General features: G+C 38.1%; 1 protein-coding gene across 50 annotated transcripts in view; it reads left to right on the forward strand.

Moving 5' to 3' along the window:
• ZNF438 (zinc finger protein 438) overlaps positions 1–24,365 on the forward strand; it is a 195,568-nt gene that overhangs the window by 19,831 nt on the left and 151,372 nt on the right. For 29 of the 50 annotated variants that reach the window (XM_036256129.1, XM_036256170.1, XM_036256375.1 and 26 more), the window contains 3 exons: positions 11,281–11,340; positions 12,089–12,154; positions 22,519–22,649. The gene's annotated coding sequence lies outside the window, so the exon portion shown is untranslated. Of the gene's footprint in view, positions 1–11,280; positions 11,341–12,088; positions 12,155–21,633; positions 21,772–22,518; positions 22,650–24,365 lie in introns of all 50 variants that reach the window. The other 21 variants (XM_036256338.1, XM_036256330.1, XM_036256404.1 and 18 more) reach the window with 5 other exon arrangements.

Raw genomic sequence — 24,365 nt, forward strand, 5'->3', positions numbered from 1 at the left:
GGGCTGTGTGAGGTGCTCCCAGCCAAAGAACAGATTTACAGCTAAACTACAGAGCAATCAGCCTGAAAAACCAATAGAAATATAGCTGATCTGAAATATATCTAAGGAGCAATGAAGAAGCCATGTAGAGACTGATCAGAGGAGTGGCTGAGAAACTGCAGGGAAAGCACGACTGCAAAACTGCCACCCCCTGGTAGTGTGAAGTCTCAACCCCACACAGGGATCCCCAGCCCAGAGAAAGAGAAAAGGGAAGAGGAGCTCGCTTAGCATCAGTCAGAGGGAATCTGGTGGATTCTGTCCACCTGGGAGACCCTGACTGCACCTTGTCAGTGAAGAAGAGCTCCTATTTTTTTTTTTTTAATTAATGAATTAATTTATTTTTGTTACAGATGTTTCTCCTTTTTCAAAGAGCTCCTGTTTTTAGGAGCTCCAGCCTGAGAAATTTGCTCCAGACTCCATCTACTGGAGAGGCTGTGTGGCTGTGTTTGGGTTCAGCGACGGCTCTGGGGGCTACACCCTGCAGTGACTTTGAGTGACCCTCTACTTTCTGGAAAGGCATTGGGTAGATGTGACTAAACTGTGTAGCTTGGGAAAAAAGAAACAGTCTTTCCCACCTTGAGTGCAAGGTCAGAGCCCCAGCCCCCACCTGTGGGGCTAACAAGATTTCTCTGTCCTGCTGAGTTGGCAGCACAGGGGAGCAGCACAGGTTTGGGATTCTTGGCCCACACTATGGAGTTTAGGTCACAAGAAGAGCTGGGAATTTTAGCCCTGCTTTTGCTGAGCCATGCAGAGAGATTGTAATCTGGTGATTTTCTCCTCTTCCTGCTTGGTTGGGTGGCACATGGACACTGGTTCCATGCAGAGCTGGGACTTTTGGACAGTGTCTCCTAGGGAGGCTTCTGTTAGGGAGACAGACAGGTGAGTGCTGAGCTCCATGACTGTACTGTGGGGAGGCAGATCTAAGCTTCCTCCAAGTTCTAGGGCACAGTACCAAGGAGAGGTAGTTCCTGTGTCCCCCCACCCACCTCCCCCTGCAGGCTGCGGGCACCATCTCTAATAGGAGACTGTTTGGTTCAGCCCTGTGAAGTCCTTGGTGCAGTTCTGTGGAGGGTGGCAGAATAGTTCAGAGCAGGACAAAGTATGAATCCCTTGGAGGCTTTGTCTGGGACTCGGAGGAAATGCTTAGCTTCATCCAGCATGCTGGGCTGGCAACATCCTCAACGGGAGACTCTTTGGATCTATGCCAGTGAGTCCTGCAAAGGAGACTGTAGGTTGCACCTAACCTGAACCTATATATAATGAGCTCGTTTAAGGGGAACTAGAGTTGGAGACTCTGGCACAGAGACTGAGGAATTTGGCTTTGAAGCAAGGACTAACTTCCCCTCAATGACTGCCTAACTGCATGATCCTAAAGCAGGGGGCATGCTAGCCTGAACTACAGAATCAATTTGGAAGGCTCTGGAGGAAGACCAGGCAACCTCAGGTGAGAAGCAGAGTAGGTGACAAATGGGGATAGACCTCAGGATCTGCCCCAAGCCCTAAGATGGAAAAAGCTGACCCATTGCTCCCCCCCCCCCCACACACACACAAGTCAGTAGACACTGATACAAACAGTGAACAGAGTGGTAGCTACAGACAGGCAGCCCAAGGTTTGTTACACACAATGCCTGACAGCAACCTGCATCTGAAGCCCACCCAAGAGGACCATGAGCCAGCACAGCCAGTGGTGGGCTTCAGACTACATCAGAGCTTAACTCATCTAGACACACAAATGGCACACCACAAGGGGGATCACAGCAGGTTCTAGACCCTGCTGGGAACAACCTCGCCTAGAGAGGCAGCCCCTGCTCTTATATGGTGATCAAGGTATACCTCTATATAAACCCAGCCTGAAGAGTTAACAGTTGTGCTGCTGAGCCCAACACATAGAAACAAACACAAAGTCAAAGCCAAAATGGGGAGATAAAGAATCAGGCCCCCAAATGAAAGAACAGGTGGAATCTCCAGGAAAAGAGCTAAATGAAATGAAGGCACCCAATTTATCAGAAACAGAGTTCAAAGTAATGGTTATAAGGATGCTCAGAAGCATGAAGAAGGACATAGAAACCATGAAAAAGAATCAATCAGAAATGAAGAATGCCATATGTGAAACAGATTATACTGCAAGGAATAACTAGTAGGCTAGGCGAAGATGAGGATCAAACCAGCAAATTAGAAGATAAGATAGGGAAAAAAAATAATGAGAGCACAAAAAGAAAATATAATTTTAAAAGGAGGATTGTTTGAGGGAACTTTGGGACAATATTAATATAACAACATCTGCATCATAGGGGTACCAGAAGGAGAAGAAAGCAAGCAAGGGATAGAGACCTGTTTGAAGAAATAATGGTGGGAAACTTACCTAACCTGGTGATGGAAAAAGACAAAAGTTCAGGAAGCACAGAGTCCCAGTCTAAATGAACCCAAAGGGACCCACAGCAAGACACATCATAATAAAAATGGCAAACATTAAAGACAAAGAGAGAATCTTAAGGGCAGCAAGAGAAACATAGTCAGTTGCTTATAAGGGAGCTCCCATTAGGCTGTCAACTGATTTATCAACAGAAACATTTCAGGCCAGAAGGGAATGGCATGAAGTTTTTTAGTAATGAAAAGCAAGGATCTGAAACCAAGACTACTCTATCCAGCAAGGATATCATTCAAAATTGAAGGTGAAATAAAGAGCTTCCCAGACAAAAAAAAACAATAAAGGGGTTTATTACTATCAAGCCAACATTGCAAGAATTGTTAAAGGGACTGCTGTAAGAAGAAGAAGAAGGATAAATCGAGAGAGAGAGTAACAAAGACATAAAGGATAAAAATGGTAATAAATAAGTACCTGCCAATAATAACCTTAAATACAAATGGATTAAATGCTCCAATTAAAGACAGGGCAGCTGAATGCATAAGAAAATATGACCCATATATACGCTGCCTATAAGAGACCCACCTCAGAACAAAAGACTCACACAGGATGAAAGTGAAGGGATGGAATCTTTTTATGCAAATAGAGATACAAACAAAAAACGCAAGGGTAGCAATACTTATATCTGACAAAGTAGACTTTAAAACAAAGGTCATAACAAGAGACAAGGAAGCTCACTACATAATACTGAAGGGATCAATCCAACCAGAGGACATACCTGGGTAAACATATAAGTACAATACAGGAGTTCATAAATATATTAAAAAACTCTTGGAGGGCTTTAAAGCAGGGACAGACAGCAATATAGTGATAGTCATGAAATGTAATACCCTAGTGACACCACTGAATGTATCTTCCAGACAAAAAAATCAACAAAAAAACAGAAACCTTAAACTACATGCTAGATCAGATGGGTTTAGTTGATATTACAGAACATTTCATCCCAAAGTGGCAAAATATACATTCGTGTCAAGTGCACACAGAGCATTCTATAAAATAGACCACATGTTAGGACTCAAAATACAACTTAACTAGTTCAAGAAGATCAGATCATATCAAACATCTTCTCAGATCACAATGGCATGAAACTAGAAACCACCTACAAAAAGAAAAAAAAAAAAAACACTCAATAACATTCAGACACATGGAGGCTAAATAACATGGCATTAAAAAATGAATGAATTATCAATGAGATCAGAGAAGAAATAAAAAACTTCATGGAAACAAATGAAAATGAACACACAACAACACAAAATCTATGGGATACAGTGAAAGCAGTCCTGAGAGGGAAGTTCATAGCATTACAGGCCTAACTCAAGAAACAAGAAAAATCTCTAATAAAGTGTCTAATCCTACAACTAAAAAAAAGCCCAGAGTAAGTAGAAGGAAAGAAAAAATAAAGATCAGAGTGGAAATAACGTATAGACTAAAAACAAGCAAAAATACAAAGACCAATGAAACAAAGAACTCATTCTTTGAAGAGATAAACAAGATTTATCTACCTTTAACCAGACTCGTCAAGAAACAAAGAAATAGGAACCAAATAAAATCAGAAATGAAAGAAGTGAAATAACAACTGATACCACAGAAATACAAAGGATTATAAGAAAATACTATGAACAACTATATTCCAACCTATTGGACAACCTGTGTGAAATGGACAAATTCCTAGAAACATACAATCTTCCAAAACTCAATCAGAAAGGATCAGAAAACCTGAAGTGGCCCAAAACAACTAATGAAATTGAAGCAGTAATCAAACAATTCCCAGCAAACAAAAATCCTAGACTAGATGGCTTCACAGGAATGTTTTACCAAACATTCAAACAACAAGTAAAAATCTATCTTCCTCAAACTGTTCCAAAAAATTCAAGAGGAGGGAGAACTTCAAGCCTTTTTTACGAGGCCAGCATTATCCTAATTCCAAAATCAGATAAAGAGACTACAGAAACAAAATTACAGGCCAGTATCCCCAATGAACATAGATACTAAAGTCTTCAATAAATTGGATAGTAAATTGGATAGTAAATAGTAAATTGGATCCAGGAATGCATCAGAAGATCATATACAGACACCAAGTGTGATTATTTCAGGGAAGCATGGCTTGTAAAATATTCTCAAATTAATAAATGTGACACATCACATAAACATGATGGATAAAAACCACATGACTATATCAATAGATGCAGAAATAGCATTAGACAAAATCCAGTACCCATTTATGAAAAAACTCTCAACAAAGTGGGAATAGAGGGATTATACCACAACGTAATAAAGGCCATATATGACATATCTTTAGTCAACATCATACTCCTTGGGCAAAAATTAAAAATGTTTCCTTAATATCAGGAACAAGACAGGGATGTCCACTTTCAATACTCTTATTCAATTTAGTACTGGAAGTCCTAGCCACAGCCAAGGACTTCTAAGGATCAGACAAGAACAAAAAATAAATAAATAAATACATGCACCCCTATGTCCAATGTCAATATTCACAGATGACATGATCTTGCACATAGAAAACCCTGAAGACTCCACCAAAAACTGCTAGATTTAATAAATGAATTTGATACAAAATTAACATCCAGAAATCAGTTGCACTTTTATATACCAATAATAAACTCTGAAAAAGAAAGAAAAAAATCCAATTTACTGTTGCTACAAAAGAAAATAAGAAACCTAGGAAAAAACTTAATCAAGGAGGTTAAAGATTTGTTCTCAGAAAACTATAGGACATTAAAAAGAAGTAGGGGAAGATACAACCAAGCGGATGCATATATCATGTTCATGGATTGAAAGAATTACCATCATTACAATGTCCTTATTGCCCAAAGCAATCTATAGATTCAGTGCAATCCCTATTAAAATACTATCAGTATATTTCACAAATCTAGAACAAATATTCCAAAAATTTATATGGAACCAAATAAGACCCCATAGAGCCTCAGAAAACTTGAGAAAGAAGAACAAAGTTGGAAGGATCTCAGTACCAAATATCAAACTATGCCATAAAGCCATTGTAATCAAAACAGCCTGGCCCTGGCCAGTTGGATCAGCGATTCGAGTGTCAGTGCATGGACCAAAGGGTTGCAGGTTTCCCAGGCAATGACATGTGCTTGGGCTGCAGGTTTGATCCCTAGCCCTGGTCAGGGTCATTAGGAGGCAGCCAATCAATGTGTCTCACATCAGTGTTTTCTCTCTCTCTCCCTCCCTCCCTTCCTTCCACTCTCTAAAGATCAATGGAAAAATATCCTTAGGTGAGGATTAACAACAATAACAAAAAAACAACCAGCCTGGTACTGGCACAAGAACAGGCATATAAACCAATAGAACAAAACAGAGACCCCAGAAATCAATCCATGCCATTATGGTCAATTCATATTTGACAGAAGAGGCAGAATGGACAGAATCCATTTAATAATGGATTAAAGATAGTCCCTTCAATAAATGGTGGCAGGTCCAACTGGTGTGGCTCAGTAGTTGAGTGTTGACTCATGTGCCAAGAGGTCATTGGTTTGATTCCCAGACAGGGCACATGCCCAGGTTTTGGGCCCTATCACCAGTGGAGGACATGCAGGAGATGGCCAATTGATGTTCTCTCTCATCCATATTTCTCTCTCTCCCTCTCTAAAATCAATGAAGAAAAATAGTTTAAAAAAGAAATGGTGTTAGGAAAGATTGGAGAGGTACATGCAAAAATAATGAAATTAGATCAACATCATACACCATATGCAAAGATAAACTCAAAGTAAATGAAAGACTTAACTGTAAATGGCAAAATGATAAAAATCCTAGAAGAAAACATAGGCAGTAAAATCTCAGACATCTCACGTAGCAGTATTTTTGCTGATACTTCTTCTAGGGCAAGAGAGACAAAGGGAAAAGTAAACAAACAGGACTACATCAAACTAAAAGCTTTCTGCACAGCAAAAGAAACCATCAACCAAATGAACAGGGGACCTACTGTATGGGAAAACATATTCGCCAGTGATACATCTGATAAGGGGTTAATTTCCAAAATATATAAAGAACTCATACAACTCAACACCGGGAAGACAAACAATCCAAATAAAAAATGGGCAAAGAACCCTAAAAAATATCCCTGGGTGAGAATAAATAAATAAATAGGCAAAGGGCCTGAATAGATACTTCTCCAAAGAGGATATACAGATGGCCAATAGACATGAAAAAAAGTGCTCAACATCCCTAATCATCAGAGAAATCCAAATAAAAAGTACAATGAGGTATCACCTCACCCTGCCACAATAGCTACTATCAGTAAGTCAACAAACAACAAGTGCTGGTGAGGATGTGGAATTATTGGAACCCTGTACACTGCTGGTGGGAATTGGCAGATTGGTGCAGCCACTGTGGAAAACAGTATGGAGTTTCCTCAAAAAGTTAAAAATGAAACTGCCATTTGATCCAGTGATCACACTTCTAGGAATATATCCTAAGAAGCCTGGAACACCAATCAGAAAGAATATATGCACCCCTATGTTCATAGCAGCACTATTTACAATAGCTAAGATCTGGAAACAAGTGCCCATCAGTAGATGAGTGGATAAAAAAGCTCTGATACATTTACACAATGGAATACTATTCAGCTGTAAAAAGGAAGGATCTCTTACCCTTTGAGATGACATGGAGGAATGTGGAGAGTATTAATGCTAAGTGAAGTAAGCCAGTCAGAGAACAGCAAATACTACATGATCTTACTTATATGTGGAATGTAATGAACAAAATAAACTGATGAATAAAATAGTTCCAGAGGTATAGATGCATGGAATAGACTGACAGATCTCAGAGGAGGGGGGAGGGGTTGAGGGGATGGGAAGAGATTAACTAAAGAACCTATATGCATATATGCATTACCCATGGACACAGACAATAGTGTGGGGAAGGCCTGGTGTGGGGTGGGGACTGAATGGAGGGGGAAATGTTGGGGGGTGGAATGGGGGACATCTGTAATACTGTAAACAATAACTTTAACCAAAAAAATCTTCAGGCATGAGTTAGTACTATTGACTGTGAGTTTGAGTTTAATGTTAGTGACTCAGCAATTTATATTAAATAAAAGTGTCTTTAAGCTGAAATGTTTAACAAGTTTATGTCTGAGGAGTTGAAATTGTTGTGCCCAAAGGCTCATAGGAGCCTAACTCTGTATTTCCTTTAAGAACAATGGCTTGATTTTCACAAATTCACTGTTCATGGTGGCTTTATAGAGCTTGATTACTTTGTTTTTATTTTATTTTTTTCTTTATTGATTTTAGAGAAAGAGGAAGGGAGAGAAAGATAGAAACACCCATGAGAGAGAACACTGATTGGCCGCCTCCTGCATGCCCCTCACAGGGGATTGGGCCCACTACCTTGGCATGTGCCCTGACCAGGAATCAAACCAGCGACCTCCTGGTGCACAGGTCGACGCTCAACCACTGACCCACACTGCCTGGGCTTGATTACTTTGAATGATGAAAACTTACTGTAGCCCTGGCCAGTTTGGCTCAGCAGTAAGCAGTAAGAGTGTCAGCCCGCGGACCAGAGAGTCCTGGGTTTGGTTCTCACTAAGGGCATGTACCTCGGTTGCGGTTTGTCCCCGGCCCCAGTTGCGGTCCTGTGGGTGGCAGTCACTTGATGTGTCTCTCTCACATCAATATTTCTCTTTCTCTTTCTCCCTCTCTCCCTTCTGCTCTGTCTGAAGATAAATGCAACAATGTCCTCGAGTGAGGATAAAACAAAAAGAAAACTTACTATAATTTTATCTTTTGTTGCACTATTTTACTTAGTTTTAATAGCAATTATAGCAATCTTCGATGTTTCATGTTCTACAGAATGAACATGTAAAAGATTTACTTTTATTATATGAGTTGAAAATAATCCAGCCATTATTAGAATGAACTGATTTTTCTAGTTGATGTATCTCCTGACACTGATAGGAAGCTAGTAGAGCCAACAGCATATCAGCTGTCACTTAACTTTGTTTAAATTAAGATAATTTGTAATCATAATTGACTAAGATAAATGTAAAGAATTATTTTTTTCTTTTTCCTAATTGTTGACATTATTACAGATGTCCCCATTCCCTCCATTCCCCCCACCTTTTGTCCACTTCCATCTAGGCCTGCCCCCCGCTTCCTTCTGGCCATCACCTGACTTTTGTCTGTCTGTGGGTTATGCACATATGTTTAAAGAACAGTAATTTGATCTAGTTGGAAAGTCATACTTTATAGAGTAATATTTAAAATATCTCCATATGTTTAGTTGGTATAATCAAGCTAGTCATAAGAAGGGGAAGCACCTTTGAATATTTCTTCCATCTTTACCCCAAACTGAAGGAGTCAGCTGTCCCTAGCTACTCCTGAATGCCATGTTTTCTGTTAAGTGAACTGGATGATGTCTGAGAATGAAGTGTCAGTTGCAGCCCATCCAGGGATGGGCTACTGCTCAGGGCCTGTCAGATTTTACCACATGTTAAATGGCACTGGGTTCACTTCACATGCATCTCACAGTGCTCAATGAAATTATGGCAGAGCCTGAAAGAAAAGCCCTGCCTTATTATAATGCTACTGTTTTAAAAAAAAAATCACTAGAAAATGGAAAATCCAGGACAAATAATAAATCAGTTGAGACAATGGGCATAAATTGTTACTATCTCAGGCAATCCGTTACACATAGACACTTTACCAGACACTTAAAAAACAAATCTCCTGACCCCAAACCCTTAATTATTATTTTCCCCTCAAAAAGGCTGTGCCTTCAATATGATACACTCGTTTATGACTGTTTAGTAATTTCCACAGCATTATGCACATGGAAAAGAATGTGAAGCATTGTTCTTAGTTTTATTCATTGTGGCCTTTTTTTTCTAGAACATTTTCTGTTTATCTTAGAACTTTTATTAAATTTTGCATGCCTGTATTTATTTCTGTATACAAATCTTTTATCAGATATATAATTTGCAGATATTTTATCCTATTTGTGACATTGGTTAACAAAATTATACAAGTTCCTGGTGCACAATTCCACAACTCATCATCTGTAAACTGGATTATGTGTTTACCAACCTAACTCAAGTGTCCTTCCATTACCCTTTATCTCCCACCCTCCTCCACCTCTCCCCACCCTTCCTTCTCCCCTGTAATCACCACACTGTAGTCTGTGACCATGAATTTTTTCTCTTTTTTTTTCTTTTTAGCTCAATCCCACCCCCAGTCTCCCAACCCTCCCACCCCGACAGCTGTCAGCCTATGACACTATGAGACTGTCTCTATTTTGCTTGTTAGTTCGTTTTGTTTCCACATAGGAGTGAAATTATATGGTACTTGTCTTTCTCTGACTGGTTTATTTTACTTAGCATAATGCTGTTCAGGTCCATCTATACTATTGCAAAAGGTAAGATTTTTTTCTTTTTTATGACCGGGAGGTATTCCATTGTGTAAATGCACCACAGCTTTTTTTTATGCACTCATCTCCTGATGGACACTTGGGCTGTTTCCAAATTTTGGCTGTTGTAAATAACTCTGCAATAAACATAGTGGTGCATATATTCTTTTGAGTTAGTGTTTCGGGTTTCTTCAGATAAATTCCCAGAAGTGGAATTGCTGGGTTATAAGGCAGTTCTATTTTTAATTTTTTGATGTAACTCCATACTGCTTTTCACAGTGGCTGCACCTACCACCATTTCCACCAACGGTGCACAAGGGTCCTCTTTTCTCCACATCCTTACCAACACTTATTGTTTGTTGACTTATTGATAATAGTTATTCTGACAGGTATGAGGTGATATCTCATTGTGGTTTTAATTTTCATTTCTCTGATGATTAGTGACATTGAGCATCTTTTCACATGTCTATTGGCCATCTGTACGTTCTCTTTGGAGAAGAGCCTATTCAGGTCCTTTGCCCATTTTTTATTTGGATTCTTTGCTTTTTGGTGTTGAGTTTTATAAGTTCTTTATAAATTTTGGGTGTTAACTCCTTATCAGCTGTATCAGTGAATATGTTCTCCCATTGAGTGGGTTGTCTTTTCATTTCTTTTGCTGTGCAGAGCTTTTTAGTTTGATGTAGTCCCATTTGTTCATTTTTTATTTGTTTCCCTTGTCCAAGGAGATATATCAGAAAAAAAATATTGCTATGGGAAATATCTGAGATTTTACTGCCTGTGTTTTCTTATAGGAGTTTTATGGTTTTAACTCTAACATTTAAGTCTTTAATTCATTTTGAGTTTATTCTTGTGTATGGTATAAGAAGGTGGTCTAGTTTCTTTTTTTGTTGCATGTACCTTTTCAATTTTTCCAGCATCATTTATTGAATAGACTGTCTTTACTCCATTGTATGTTTTTGTCTCCTTTGTCCAATATTAATTTTCTGTAAAGGTGTGTGCTTATTTCTAGGTTCTCTCTTTTGTTCCATTGATCTATATTTGCTTTTATGCCAGTATCATACTGTTTTGATTACTGTGGCTTTGTAGTATAGTTTTATATCAAGTAGCATGATTCCTTCCACTTTGTTCTTTTTTCTCAAGATCGATGTAGCTATTCAGGGTCTTTTGTGGTTCTATATACATTTTTTTAAATATTTGTTCTGGTTCTATGAAATAAACCATTGGTATCTTGATAGTATGCCTTTATTTTTAAACTAAAGACATGTAATTCATTTATAGAATTACTATCTCTTAAATGAGTTATTTTGTTATCTTAATGAAAAGATTAAAAATAAAATTTGAGAATAAAAGAAAAGCAGTTTTTACATATATTGGATAAAATGTATTATTTGATTATGATTATGATTACAATAATACTTTATATTTTATTGCAGGATTAATGAAAAGGACTTACCATATACGTTACAACTTTTTACTAAAGCCTTGAGAGATAGGTAAGTGACAAGCATTTTTTGAAGAAATATTTCTAAAACATTAAATAATTTGATTGATCAGTTTCCTGACAAAGTGGGCAGTGGGTCAAATCTTTAGAGATTTACCTCTTTTCAATGAAAAATTAATGTAATGTCATGTTTACATGAATCTTAATGTAACATACCCCTAATATCCAATAAATCATATTTTCCAAGGACCTGTATTGTTATAGTCATTATAATGAAGAGCATTGTTAATAATACATACAAGTTTAGCATGCTCTAAAACTTAGAGCGCTAAAAAAAAAAATGTCATTAAATTCAATGTGGTACCCTGAATTGGATCTAAAACTGAAAAAAGGCATTAATGAAGAACCAGATTAAATCCAAATAACGTCTGTGGCTTAGTTAATAATAATGTACCAATGTTAGTTTTTTAGTTTTGACAAAACCAGGGTTATTTATGTAGGATGTTAACTATAGGTGAAACTGGGTGAAGGATATATAGGTACTCTGTAGTTCTTTGCAACTTTTCTGAAAATCTAAAATTATTTCAAAACAAAAATTTATTTAAAGCAGAAAAAAATCAAGGTTTATTGATTTGAAATTATAGCTTAGAAGTGACTTTTCTGTATCATAGTTTGAAAAATCAAAATTATTAATTATCTTTCTTTAAAAATCCAGATTTCATGAAATAGAGATGTAGGGAAATATGCTTCTATTATTTTCATTTTTCAGTTTCTAACAGGTGTGGGGTTTTATTTTTTAGACATTGGCTTGTTGTCCATGAACATCTCCTTGTACTTGGCTATAGCTTTGCCGTGAGTCCTTTAAGGTACTTGTGTGTTTTTCGGTAGTTTAGTATAGCACTTTCTCTTAACACAAGCAGGCCCTTTAAATGGTTCCCAGAACACTGTTTTTCTTCTTTTCTTTATTAAAAATGTACTCTTAGAGGCATAAAGACTAGTTATATGACTGAGTGGTTTGGAGTTGAGACCCACTTAGTGTAGTTTTCTTCACTCACATTTACTTGAGCTTCTAGGTCAAGTACTAGATACAGATAACCTGTTGTTAAAGGGTATGAATAAAGATGAACATAACTCTTTTTTTTTACTGTTTTCTTGATATTCTGTTTTTATTTCTTTTGTTATCTGTTTTTAAAGATTTTTATGTTGTTGTTACAGATATTTCTCTTTTTTTTACCCCATTGACACCCACCCCCCCATCCCACCCATGCCCCGCCCCATCACCGGCTTTGTTGTCCATGTCCATTGGTTATGCATACATGCACATAAGTTCTGTGGTTTATCTCTTCCCAACTCCTCTTCTGAGGGATGTCAGTATGTGCCCTACCTCAATGTTTCTGGGTCTACCGTATCCCTCAGACTGTTATGTTAATTATATTCCATATATAAGTGAGATCATGTGGTATTTGTCTTTTTCTGCGTGGCTTATTTCACTTAGGATAATACTTTCCAGGTCCCTCCATGTCATCTCAAAGGATAAGAGATCTTTCTTTCTTACAGCTGCGTAGTACTCCATTGTGTATATGTACCACTGCTTTTTTATCCATTCGTCTACTGATGGACATTTGGGCTGTTTCCAGATCTTAGCTATTGTAAATAGTGCTGCTATGAACATGGGGGTACATATATTCCTCCTGATTGGTGTTTCAGGCTTCTTAGGGTATAGTCCTAGAAGCAGAATCACTGGGTCAAATGGAAGTTCAATTTTTAATTTTTTGAGGTAACACCATATTGTTTTCCATAGTGGCTGCACCAGTCTGCATTCCCACCATCAGTGCACTAGAGTCCCCTTTTCTCCACACTCTTGCCAACACTTGTTGTTTGATGATTTGTTGATGGTGGCCATTCTGACAGGTGTGAGGTGATATCTCATTGTTGTTGTTTTTTTGTTGTTGTTTTTATCCTCACCCGAGAATATTTTTCCATTTTTTGTACAGATAGAGTAGGAGGGAGAGAAAGGAAGGGAGAGAGAGAGAGAAACATCGACGTGAAGGGACACATCGAGTGGCTGCCACCCGCACGACCAACCACGGCCGGGGACAAACTGCAACCGAAGTATGTGCCCTTAGTGGGAACCGAACCCGGGTCTCTCTGGACCGCAGGCCGACGCTCTAACTGCTGAACCAAACTGGCCAGGGCTCATTGTTGTTTTGATTTGCATCTCTCTGATGATTAGTGATGTCGAGCATTTCTTTATATGTCTCTTGGCCATTTGTATGTCCTGTTTGGAGAGGTATCTATTCAGCTCCTCTTCCAATTTTTTAATTGGGTTCTTTGTCTTCCTTTTGTTGAGTTTTCTGAGCACTCTCTATATATTGGAAATTAACCCCTTCTCTGATATATCATTGGCAGTGATGTTCTCCCATGCAGTGGGTTGCCTTTCCATTTTGATGATTGTTTCCTTTGCTGTGCAGAAGCTTTTAAGTTTGATGTAGTCCCATGTGTTCATTTTCTCCTTTGTTTCTGTTGCCTTAAGTGATTTATCAGTGAAAATTCTGCTGCGTATGATGTCTAAAATTTTGATACCTGCATTTTCCTCTAGAATTTTTATGGATCCACGGGTCACATTTAAGTCTTTTATCCATTTTGAGTTTATTTTTTGTGTATGGTGTAAGTTGATGGTCTAGTTTCATTTTTTTGCATTTAGCTGTCTAATTTTTCCAACACCATTTATTAAAGAAGCTGTCTTTACTCCACTGTATGCTCTTGCCACCCTTGTTTAAATATCAATTGAGCATATTGCCTTGGGTCCATTTCTGGGTTCTCATTTCTGTTCCACTGGTTTATATGCCTGTTCTTGTGCCAGTACCAGCCTGTTTTGATTACAGTCGCTTTGTAGTATAACCTGATATCTGGTATTGTAAGCCCACCTACTTTGTTCTTTTTCAAAATTGCTATAGCTATTCGGGGACTTTCTTGGTTCCATATGAACTTTCGAAGTATTTGTTCTAGTTCTGTGAAATATGTCATTGGTATTTTGATGGGGATTGCATTGAATCTATAGATTACTTTGGGTAGTATGGACATTTTAATGATCTTAATTCTTCTAATCCATGAACAAGGTATGTGCTTCCACTGTTTTATATCGTCCTCTATTTCCTTTTTCAATGACCTGTAGTTTTCTGCAAATAGCTTCTTTACTTCTTTGGTTAAGTTTATTCCTAGGTATCTTAATTTTTTTGCTGAGATTGTAAATGGGATTATTTTTTCAGTTTCTCTTTCTGTGAGTTCATCATTGATGTATACAAATGCCATCGATTTTTTATGTTAATTATGTATCCTGTTACTTTGCCAAATGCATTTATTAAATCTAGTAGATTTTTGATGGAGTCTTTAGGGTTTTCTATGTATAATATCATATAATCTTCAAATAATGACAGTTTCACTTCCTCCTTTTCAATTAGGATCCCTTTTATTTTTTTCTTCATGTCTGATTGCTGTGGCTAAGACTTCCAGTACTATGTTAAATAAGAGTGGTGAAAATGCCCATCCCTGCCTTGTTCCTGTTCTTAATAGAAATGTTTTTAGTTTCTGCCCATTGAGTATGATGTTGGCTGTAGAGCTTTCATATATGGCCTTTATTATGTCGAGATATGATCCCTCTATTCCCACACTGCTGAGCGTTTTTATCAGAAATGGATTCTGGATTTTGTTGAAAGCTTTTTCGGCATCTATTGATATGATCATGTGTTTTTTGTTCTTCATTTAATTTATGTAGTGTATCACATTTACTGATTTGTGAATATCGTACCAGCCTTGCATCCCTGGGATGAATCCCACTTGGTCATGGTCAATAATTTTTTTGATATATTGCTGGATCCGATTTGCTAGTATTTTGTTCAGGATTTTGGCATCTATGTTCATCAGGGATATTGGCCTATAGTTTTCTTTCTTTGTTGTGTCTTTTTCTGGTTTTGGAATTAGAATTATGCTGGCCTCATAGAACGAGTTTGGAAGTCCTTCTTCTTCTTGAATTTTCTGAAATAGTTTGAGGAGAATGGGTGTTAGTTCTTTTTTGAATGTTCGGTAAAACTCCCCCATGAAGCCATCCGGGCCTGGGCTTTTGATTGCTGGGAGAGTCTTGTGTATGTCTTCAATTTCCTTAGTTGTTATTGGACTGTTCTAGTTTTCTATCTCTTCCGGTCCAGTTTTGTGAGACTGTGTGTTTCTAGAAATTTGTCCATTTCACTTAGATTGTTGAATTTGTTGCCATATAGTTGTTCATAGTAACTGTTAACGATCTTTTGTATTTCTCTGGTGTCGGTTGTTACTTCTCTTTCATTTCTGATTTAGTGTATTTGGGTTCTCTCTCTTTGTTTCTTGGTGAGTCTAGCGAAGGGTCCATCAATCTTGCTTATCTTTTCGAAAAACCAGCTCTTTGTTTTATTGATCCTTTGAATTGTTTTTTTGGTCTCAATGTCATTTATTTCTGCTCTGATCTTTACTATTTCCTTCCTTCTACTTGCTCTGGGGTTTTCTTTTTGTTTATTTTCTAATTGTTTAAGTTGTGAGATTAGACAGTCAATTAGAAATTTTTCTTGTTTCTTGAGGTAGGGCTGTAGTGCTATGAACTTCCCTCACAGAACTGCTTTTGCTGCATCCCATAGATTTTGTGTTGTTGTGTTCATTTTCATTGGTTTCTAGGAAGTTTTTAATTTCTTCCTTGATCTCCTCGGTAACACATTCATTGTTCAATAACATGCTATTTAGCCTCCATGTGTTCAAATGTCTTTGCATGTTCTTGTTGCAATTGACTTCTAGTTTCATGCCATTGTGATCTGAGAAGGTGCTTGATAAGATTTCAGTCTTCTTGAACTTGTAGAGATTTAGTTTGTGTCCTGTCATGTGGTCTATCTTTGAAAATGTCCCATGTTTTCTTGAGAAGAATGTGAATTCTGTAGTTTTGGTGTGTAATTCTCTGTAGATATCTATTAAATCCATTTGGTCTAGTACTTTATTTAGAGTCTCTGTTTCCTTGCTAATTTTTTTGTCTAGAGGATCTATCCAGTGGTGTCAATGGGGTATTGAAGTCCCCTGCTATTATTGTATTGCTGTCGATTTGTCCTTGGATGTCCTCCAGTAGATTTTTAATATATTTTGGTGCTCCTATATTGGGTGCATATATGTTTATCAAGGTTATATCTTCCTGTTGGATAGATGCTTTCAATATTATGCAGTGGTCTTCTTTGTCTCTAGTTATGGCCTTCATTTTGAAATCTACTTTATGAGGTATAAGTATTGCTACCCCAACTTCTTTTTGCTTTCTGTTTGCTTGAAAGATTTTTTCCCATCCCTTCACTTTCAACCTATGTGAGTCTTTTATTGTGAGGGTGGTCTCTTGTAAACAACATATATATGAGTCATGCTTTCTTTCTTTCTTTTTTTTTTTTATCCTCACCTGAGGATATTTTTCCATTTTTTGTACAGATAGAGTGGGAGGGAGAGAGAGGAAGGGAGAGAGAGAGAGAAACATCGACATGAAGGGACACATCGAGTGGCTGCCACCCGCACGACCAACCAGGGCCGGGGACAAACTGCAACCGAGGTACGTGCCCTTAGCGGGAACCGAACCCGGGTCTCTCTGGACCGCAGGCCGACGCTCTAACTGCTGAGCCAAACTGGCCAGGGCATGAGTCATGCTTTCTTATCCAATCAGCTACTCTGTGTCTTTTTATGGAGCAGTCAGTCCATTTACATTTAAGGTGATTACTGATATGTACTTGTTTATTGCCATTTTTGTTCCTTAGCCTTTTTTTTTTTTTTTTTTGGTCTGGGAAGCTCTTTATTTGACCTTCTATTTTGAATGATAGCCTTGCTGGGTAGAGTAGTCTTGGATTCAGACCTTGTTTTTCATGACCTTGATTACTTCATGCCATTCCCTTCTGGCCTGTAGTGTTTCTGTTGAGAAGTCAGCTGAGAGCCTTATGGGGTTTCCCTTGTAGGTAACCTGTTGCTTATCTCTTGCTGATTTTTGGATTCTCTCTTTGTCTTTAATTTTTGGCATTTTAATTACTATGTGTCTTGGTGTGGGCCTGTTTGGGTTCTTCTTACTTGGGGCTCTCTGTGTTTCTTTAACTTGAATGCCTTCTTCCTTCACCAAATTAGGGAAGTTTTCTGTCATTATTTCTTTGAATATATTCTCTAACCCTTGCTCATTTTCTTCTTCTTCTGGGACTCTTTTGATGCAAATATTATTTTGTTTCCAGGTGTCCCACAGTTCTCTTAAGATGCCTTTCTGTTTTTGAATCGTTTTTTCCTTTTGGTTTTCTGATTGGTTGATTTTTTTCTACCCTGTCTTCTAATTCACTGATCCAGTCCTCAGCTTCCTCTACTCTGCTTTTTAGACTTGCCAACGTATTTTTCCTTTCTGATATGTGATTTTTGATCTCTTCTTGGTGGTTTTTTATTTCCAATTGGTTTATTTTCAGCATCTCTATGTTCTTATTCATGCTGATGATCTTTCTCAAGATCATGGCTCTGAATTCTAGCTCTGTTAACATGCCTAATTGTTCCACATTGATCTCATCTTTGGTGGAGGTTTCTTGTTCTTTCATTTTGCTTCTGTTTCTGTGTTTCACCATTTTGGCTATCACTGTGGGCTTTGGAGCCTGTCAAGTTTCCCTGTGGGTGTTTGTGTTCTGCTGTTTGTGGCTCCCTCTCCTGGGTTTAGATGAGCGAGAGAGGACCCAGGTTAAATACCACTGTCAGGTTTTACTTTCCTGGTTAAAGTTGCTTGCCCAGGAAAGGTACTGTTATCCTCTGGCTTTTTGCCTGGAGGCTAGCAGTCAAGGTTACTTGAAGAGTTTTGGGTTGTCAGTTGATTGAAAAACTCCCTCAGGTGCTCAGCATAAGGGGATTTTCCAAGGGTGGGGCTGATTCTGGTTGTTAATGAGCCTCAGGTAGCATTTCAATGGCCCACAGGGTGGGGTTAGATCTCCGAGGGAGGGGCTGCTACCTCTCCCCAGAGCCCTTCATGGTCACAATTCGGCAAAAGCTCTGAGTGCCCTCCAAATCCTGAGTGTCCCCACATAGTTCCAGTCCCATCTGCCCTTCCTCAGCTGGAGCCCAATGTGAGTGGCTGTGGCTTTTTTAGCCTCTGTCCCTGCTCTGTGCTGTGGAGCCACTTGGGAGTTTAACCCGAGGGCACTGCTCCCAGCTAAGGCCGCTGCTGTCTGTGGGTTCCCAGCCCCGTCTTGCGCCTTTGCAGTCCTGCCAGGATCGAGTCAGTGTCCCTGGTTATATGGTCCTTGCAAGGTGCTTTTCTGTTGCTTTTTCCCATTGATTTGTCTGTGTTATAGTTGGAAATACAGTTTGGTTCTGGGAGACGGTCTGTGTAGCTTCCATTCACTCCACTGCCATTTTGGAATCTTCACATAACTCTTAAATAACTGTTTCTGTAATTGAGCTAAAATAATTGATTGCTGTCAGATAATAGAAATTCTGTTTCCAAAATGAACTCTAACCGTATAACTCTTTTAAATTTCTATAAATATTAAAAGACTTTAAGAAGCGAATTCTGAAACTATTATATAACTTTTCATTAATAAAAGTAAAATAGCTGTGCTGGCCTTATAAATGGTTTCCTGATTCTGTTGCCAGCTTTAGTGATTTTAGTTAAACTTAAATTTAATAAAGGAAAGTAGAAATATATTATACTTAAATGATATAGACATTTAAAACAAGAGACTTAGGCCTGAATGACTCTTACAGAATAATTCTTAGGCATGGAAAGTTCTGTTTTGCTTGATATTTATTCATAATTGTTGTTATCAACCTCATGTTAATAGAATTCACATCTTTACTTCTTAATTGTGTAATATAACTGTGCCATCCTTTGGTAAAGAAGTTCATAAAATGGAGGAGAATGTTTTCTAGATGAGTTTAAATGGTACTGATTATATACCAGTTTACCCATTGAAAAACAAAACAAAACAAAAAACTTTTTTTCTTTTTCTATGCTAGAAGAGCATTAAAAGTGTTGCTCTTAGAGACATGCTTTACCATTCAGCTGACTCTCATTTTGTGGTCATCTAAAGTATAAATGAGAATAGCTAATATGTATTGAGCACTTTCTATATACTAGATTTACAGTGATCTCATTTAATACTCACAAACACCTATGAGATAGTTTGGAATTCCCTTTATAGATGAGGCTGAGAGAGTAACAGATGACTTCAAGCTAACCCTGAGGATATGGGGCAGAAAGAATAAGTACCCATGTTTGGCTCATAATTTTACTAGCTTCCAGGAAATCCTGAAGCCTTGGACACATGGTCAATTTCAGATAACTTCAATTCTTCTGAGTAAAAGGATGTCTGATCCCCTGGGGAAACTAGTCTGGAGTACAGTCTTCTAGTCTCTCTTCCAGCCTTGATCCTGCTCATTCTGCAGTTCCCTAACTTGTCAGTTGTTCTCTGTCAACTGATTAATCTCTGAACACTCACTTGTTGTGTGCTTCATTGATCATATGCCAAGAACTTTTGGCATCTCTGGGGAATATGATCTCAACGTGTCTCCTAGTCAGTGTTGGGCAACTAGAAGTTGCTAGTTGGAGTGAGAACTTGGATCCAGAAACTAGGACATATGCCAGAGGCTAGGCATGGAATAATTGAGCAGCTGACACATGAAATGTAGTTATCCAGGCTCAGACAGTAGGCAGGAGTCAGAAATAGAGTAGGCACGTGCCTTTGAAAGGTGGTTTTTAAAGAAGATTATGATGGCTGGCTACGGACTTTATAGTTTACAGATATAAAGTAATTTCAGCTTCTTATTGAAGGAGAATAAGTTACTAACTTATTTATTATAGTGCTTATACAGAGCAGAAATCTCTGTGTAACTTCCTCACCTGGCTTTGTTTTTCTATAGTTCTAAATCTCTAGTACCTCTTACACTTGAAAGCATAACATACACATAAAATTTCAAAATTTCCCTTGCTACCTCCTATCTCCTATTCTTTATGGTCTCCAAAAGTTGGCATTCTTCAGGGCCTCGACCTTGGCCACCTTCTACATTTATTCTCTATGTGATATCACGTGATACTTTGCTTTAAGTGCCACCTGTTCTCCCAAATTTATTTCTTTGCCTTGACCTCTCTCATGTATTCAAGGCTCATATCTATGTCTGCCTAGTCAACATCACTATCTTAAAGTCTAATAAACATTTCAAACTTAACATGTTTGGAATAGAACTCTTGAACTCTCCTCCCAAAACCTGTTCCTGCCTCCTCCTTCATCTCTGTAAATGGTCCGCCCAGTTGTCCAGACTAAAAACTAAAAATCACCTTTGACTTATTTCTTCTTAACCAACATCCAGCCCATCAGTGAGGCTTATAAGTCCTCCTTTCAAAATATAGCCCAAATCCCCCTTTGCTGCTGCTACCCTACCACTACTACTTGAATATAGCTTATAATCACCACTATACATTCCTACATGATAGTGTAAGTAGCCTTCCTTATCTCTTCCTTGTACCTCTCCAGTCAGTTTTCCATATAGGAGCAAAAGTGTTTTTATTATGTTTTTAATGTTAAACAGTTCCTGTCATTCCCCTATTCAGTACTCTTTAGTGGCTACGCTTCACACTCAGTATAAAACCCCAAGTCTCACCATGTTTTACCAGACCCTGCATGTTCTGCTTGCTGACTTTATCTCTTACCATTCCATAGTACTTACTTTGTTCTAGCCACAGTTGCCTCTTTGCTATTCTTTAAAATTTCCAAGTCCATTTGGAATCAGCTAAATACCTCCTACTCCCCTGCCCTACACCATCATTCTAACCAGTCCAGCCTCTAGCCTTGTACCTGTGAAGGTAGATTTAGAGAAAAGAAAAGTACATGTGCAAGGCCCTTTAGTATATATAGTAGGAAAGGTCATACTATAAATTTTGCAGCTCTATTATTCCAAGTTTCTGTCTTTTGAATTTCTTTCAAATGTAAGAGGGACTGGAGATTTAAAGCTACAGAAAGACATAGCTAGATCAATGGAGAGAAATTACAGAGAGGGTTTCTGCTCAGTTTAATCAGCACTATAATGAATACATTGGTAACAATCATATCTGTGTGAAAATAGTCTGGGCTGCTTCATTAAACAGTGAGTTCTCCATCATTGGTAGTGTACAAATTGGGTTGATCACCTAGCATGTGATGGAAGAAAACTGTTCTGGAATGGAGGAAGGGACAGTTGATTTCTAAGATCTTCCCAATACTGAAATTATATCTTTTTAGAATATTTTTTTCAGAGCAGTTATTTTCAGGGTCTCCTCAGATTAATCCACCTGTATTTGTTTTGGAAGGTTTTACCAGTTTTACCAATGAAGGATAAAGCACTTCTCGGTGAAGTGCCCAATATTAGAGATGAAAGAAGAGCTAATATCAAGGTTAATTTCCAGTCAGATTGACTAAGTCCTCGTCTAGGAATTAATTACTTTGAGGTATTTTTGTTCTCTCATTTTTAATTAAAAGTTATTTTGATTGATTTTAGGTCTAAAATAAGTAATATGTATATACTAAAAAATTCCCTGGTAGATTTTAGTTATTAAACAAAAGTTTCCTGGGTTGTAGAAGTAAGGAACATGATATTTGGAAATAGGCTGTGGTCAGAGTTTGCTGGCAATGGAAAATTCACTTCATCCTTAGCCTTAAACCAGAAGCTCTTTGAGAAGTAGTGACTATGTTTGGATGTTTCATTGAGGGTGTCAAATAGCCATTTCCCTATCTTATCTTAGAAAGGAAAAATATGGTTTAAGTAATAGAGAACTTAAAGTTATAAATCCTTTTAGTTGAACCTAAATAAAACTATTCCTGCAAATTCAAGTTTCTTATAACCATTGAACTGTGGTACTTGGAATTAGTAATATAGGGAAGAATGACTTTTAGGGTTTCTGTGATACTAAAGTACTTTATATTTGATTGCTTTGGTAGCTAGCACCAAAGGATGACACATGTAAAAGTTTCATCCAGCCTGTCATAGCTTCCTGCAGCACCAGGGCCTGCCCCACACCAGCATGTGCTTAGCACGCCGTGAGAAATCAGTGTTCTTATGAATGCACTATTCTGACTCTCTAAGGAAGGCCTGAACCCCTTTACATGTTTTCACCTTGAGTCTCTTATTTCATTATCTTCAACAGGTTTCTGATTTTGTTGCCCCCTTTCCCATTGTTCCTATCTCTGTCTTTTAGATTGACTCTTCTTTCTTCCTGGTTACTATTTGATGTCACCTAAACAAAACTGATGCTCTGATCCAAAACAGTTTGGATTATGTCCTGTATTGATATTCCTGTCTTGACTTGAGCTGGGATGCTCCTAGGAGGTGAGCCAGACAGTCATACCTTCTTGATTCAAAAGCTAACATAAACATTGCATATGTGTCATGGTTCTTGATGTCTTGTTCCTAGGCAAATAAGAATAATTTTTACACCTGGCTTTAGCAGAAGACTAACATATCCACAATCTTTTTAAATCCAACAGTGAAGTAATAAAGCAGAGAAAAGGCAGTTAGTTATCAGTGTAGTACACTTCTCTCTTTTTTTTAATCCTCATCTGAAGACATGCTTAGAAAGAGAGAAACATCAATGTGAGAGAGATCAGTTGCCTTATGTACATGCCCAAACCGGGGATTGAACTGGAAACCTAGGTACATGTACTGACCAGAAATCAAAACAGCAACCTTTCCATGCACAGGATGATGCCCAACCAACTGAGCACCTCAGGCCAGGCTGTAGTATATTTATTTCTGTCAAACTCAGCTACTTACAACAGAGCTGAGAACCAGGAATGAAACGAAGGAGGCGTTTAAGCTACATACAGCTGATGTCTGAAAGGTCAGACCCTAGAGCCTGTTTATTCACTTGTTTTTCTCTTAATGATAATAGCAAACACATAAATAACATTGTTCTGTAAATGCTTTGACTTTAGCTCATTTAAACTTCATAACAATCTTGTGAGGTAAATACCATTATAATCCCCATTTAACAGATGAGGAAACTAAATCTTGGATAGGTTGCATAATTGCTCATCGTTACACAGCTTATTTTGTTATAGCTGGAATTCAAACTTAAGTGTATAACTACCTGTTAGTTTTTGATTCTTTAATTCTCTGACTCATTTTTCTAAGAAACCTGGTTAACTGATTTCTCAGACCACTACAGATTAGAAATGGGTTCAGTGAGGCTCTGTTATCTAGGGGTAGATATTTACCTTGCTAGGCTCTGATTGGCCCTTTCAAGGAATTCTGCCTTAGCAATAGCCATACATTTTAAAGCTTGTGTTTCTTGCCTGACTTGGTTCAGCCCTAGGTTATCCATAGGGGCCTTAGTGGCTTCCTGTTTTTGATTATTCCAACTTCTTCCAGACTATTAGTGAGGAGGAGGGGAAATGCCCTTGGGGCAACACTAGGCTTGTTTTTGGTTTCTCCCCAAAATCCAACTTTGGTTTCCTATTATCCTTTCCAAGGTAACTTGGCGTTCTATAATAGAAACACACTCTATAGTTTGTGTGTTATAGCAGAACTCATTCAGCAGTCCTGTTACTTTGTCTAAAACCAGCCTGTCCAGGGTTTGTTTGTTTGTTTGGTTATGTAATTGACCTGTGCTCCTTCCAGGAGCTTCCAATTTACATTTCTATAAATGGGGGCTGGGAGTTTCTGGCCTTGGAAGCACAATTCCCATGAGGATTTTAATTTTATTTTGAGATCTGTAGAGTCCAAATAAACATCCAGATATACTGTGTACCGGGTTGCCTGCCTGTGTGGTGAGCTCCAAGTCACTTCAGACTTCCCACGTGTCTCAGCCTTCCCTTCCTGTGGTCCTGTCTCTCACTGCCTGACCTGCCTCTATCCCCACACTGGTGTTATCTATGGTTGTTATTTTTTAAATTTAATTCCTATAAATATTTAATTCCTTTTTTACCTTGCCTTCTTCTCTTTTAGTAAGGTAGATTTAGAAGGTTTTTAGAGGGAGATCTATTCTTCTTTCAACCTTTAAAGTTCAGCAACCTGAATTTAGAAGTGAAGTACCTAACTCTCACT

The sequence above is a fragment of the Molossus molossus genome, unplaced genomic scaffold, assembly GCF_014108415.1.
Source record: "Molossus molossus isolate mMolMol1 unplaced genomic scaffold, mMolMol1.p scaffold_m16_p_1, whole genome shotgun sequence".
Classification (NCBI taxonomy): Eukaryota; Metazoa; Chordata; class Mammalia; order Chiroptera; family Molossidae; genus Molossus; species Molossus molossus.